Consider the following 3156-nt stretch of genomic DNA (forward strand, 5'->3'; position numbering starts at 1 on the left):
GTCAAGAATCGTATGAAGGTTGTGATTGATCAATAAAGGATTCGTCACTCTTAGATAGTAGGAGATTATGATCTGCGTTTCATTCAATTAAGTCAATGATGAAATCCTTGGCTAAGGTGTACTCATAAGTCGAAGAGGAGTTTTCGATTTATATTGACTTAATAGTGGAGTGAAAGATATGATCGATAATCGAGATTGACATAATTCCATATCTCGTAATTGATCGGATCATATTGACGAAGGGATTATAGTTTCACGGTAAACGAACGAATTTGGTTTTGTCATACCACGTGACATTTCCCGTCACATGTATTGCCCTGACACATTGCTATATGTCAATCAGGGACGGCGAATGTGAATTAGCGATAAATTAAAAGGGTGTTTTAATTTATCAATTTTGATTAGATCAAAATAATATTTCACGTCGTTAGGTATCGTGGTCGGGAACCAATGGGTCACACACAAAAGAGAATTGGAAGATTGCAAAATTTCCAATTGGTTAATTTAACAATCGTTGGATAAATTAATTAATTAGATTTGTTATTTATATTTTCGAATTAATTAATTGGATTAATTAATTCACGGATCGGGTTTAATTAATTGGATTAATTAATTATTGGACCGGACCGGACCGGGCCGAGCCTGTTTGGGTTTATATAAATACATAACTAGGGTTTGAGGTCCATTAAGGTTTTCATTATTCTTGCTGGCACAAGAGAAAACCCTAGAGGCTGCAATCATATTCTCTGTGTGGATCACCGTTGGAGGCTGGACAATTGGACAGCTGTGGTGGCGAATCAATGTTGTGGAACGAAAAGAAAAACAAAAGGATTGCAGATCTGAAAAAGGTACAATCTTATCACAATTTCTATCTAAACACAAAGGCGATTCTTGGTGGGAATCGAAAATTATTTTAAATTCCGCTGTGCATGTATAAGTAGATTCCCAACACTTTCATCTAAGACTTAGATTTGTCATTTTTATCAAATAATTCCATTTTTTGCTTAGCTCATTTGTACTTCCCAACCAAATTTTCCTATGGGTAGTGCTGGGCGTACAACCCAGCACATTACAGAACCCTTACAGGATTCTTACAAAGGGGTGGGGTCGAAATTTTTTTCTTCATTTTTTGTTACATCGGGGTCCATGTGGGACCGACCCCGTGTGAGGGGTCGGTAAGACCCCTGTAAAAAAAGTTTTGTACACAGAGTTTTATCCTTTTCCTATACCTCAATGTCAGACACCTCAAGACCCCAAGATTTGAATCACTGTCTTTTTTGTCGATCCAACTGCTTTTAGAAGTGGTTAGTTTTTTAAAGATATGGAGCTAACCGTTGATTACATTACATTATATATATATATATATATATATATTTATTTATTTATTTATTTATTTATTTTATTTTTTTATGATGGCAGAATCTGCAGCCGTATCATTCGGGTGCGCACTAGATAAACTCTCGGGTTAGCGCAATAGTCTGCAAACCACGCCAGTTAGGTAAACCACACTAGGCAAGCCCTGTGCGACAAGCTTGAAAGAGAAAGTATTGGTAGGGGGAATCAAACTCGTGACCAAAAGCCTCCGCGGTCATTTACTCCGCCAACTCGACTACCCCGTGAGAGGCATCCTTATATTTTTATCCATTTTAATGAGGTATAAGCTTAATTTCTTGTATTCTTGAGCATTTCAGCCAACTTATTTGGTAGAAATATGAGGTCAAGCTTGCTGCTTAATAAACTAAATTTCAACTCTACAATTATTTAGCATTATTCGATCTTCTATTAGTTCTCTATCTAAATTTATGTTTTGAATATGTCTATCCATTATCATAAACTTAATATAAATATGTAATTTCAGTAATTGCATTTTTATTGAAGACATTTGTATCGATAAGTTCCAACTTTGTTCTCACTTTCAAAGTAAGCAATGACTTCGCCTAACTTGATGGTTTTGGATTTTATGGAATATTGAACTTCATTGTTGATTTCTCTCTTCTTCTTTTTTTTTTCCTTTTTTTTTTTTATATATATACGGAACCAATTGTTTTCTATTGTGATATAAATGGAGTATTGGAACTCTCATTTGCTTAATGAAATTGATTTCGTTCTTACAATTAGAATTATTGTTTGGAATAGATTAACATTTCATTTGTTGAGTTTCATGTCAAATAATTATGAAAAATTGTTTAAATGAAAGTCTTCAATTTCGAGTTAAGAGCAAAATATTGGTGATGAGTATTCTATAAAAATGTTGTTCGACAAAAATATTTATAATTTAACTTTTGACTCCACGGTGAAGAATCTTGAAATGATTGCAATATGAGATTTGATGATTACTACATAGCTTGAAAAGATGGTTGGCATTGAGAATTCGATAACATATGTATTCCCAATGACAAAAACACTTCTTATTGATTCCACTCCTTCAATGGATTTTAAATTTAATTGTAGGGACTTCAAATATTGATAACTATATCCTGCCACGGTAGTAACAAGTTCTTTTGGTTGTGGCAAGGTTTAAAAAGACTAAGGGTCCGTTTGATTTCAAAGATGGAATTGGATTGGGTGGAAAACGAATTTCAGGGAATTGAATTGCCTAAAATTATTTTCCTTAGAATTGTAAATTACTGTGTTTGATTAGTATAATTTTGCACGCGAAAAATGTTGAAATAAAAGTGTTTTTTATGTTCGTTTGATTTTGTTTTACATGAAATTTGTCAATTAAAATGATAGAATTTACTGGTATTGGGGATGACATTGGTTTCCATTGCTAAAAAGCAAAAAAATAAAAATAAAATTCAAGAAAATCATCTATTTTTAGTGTTCATTTGACTTTGTTTTACATGAAAATTATCCATAAAATAGAAATATTTTTTTACAATAATTCTTAGAATTGGTTTCCATTGCCTAAAAAAAAAAAAAAAAAAATTGCTACAGTAGCCGGGTCCAATTCTCACCATATGGTGATAATTGGAATTCCACCAAATCATGGAATAACACAACTTCCAATAAAAGTTAGAAACCAATTCCATGAAAAATCTTGTGAATCAAACACTACATTCATTTTCCACCCATTTCCATGGAATTGGGTGAATCAAACACACCCTAAATATATTACTTGTATATAATTGTTGTATGTTTGTATATTTTTCTTAT

Source organism: Olea europaea, unplaced genomic scaffold (genome assembly GCF_002742605.1).
Source record: "Olea europaea var. sylvestris unplaced genomic scaffold, O_europaea_v1 scaffold935, whole genome shotgun sequence".
In the NCBI taxonomy this organism is placed as follows: Eukaryota; Viridiplantae; Streptophyta; class Magnoliopsida; order Lamiales; family Oleaceae; genus Olea; species Olea europaea.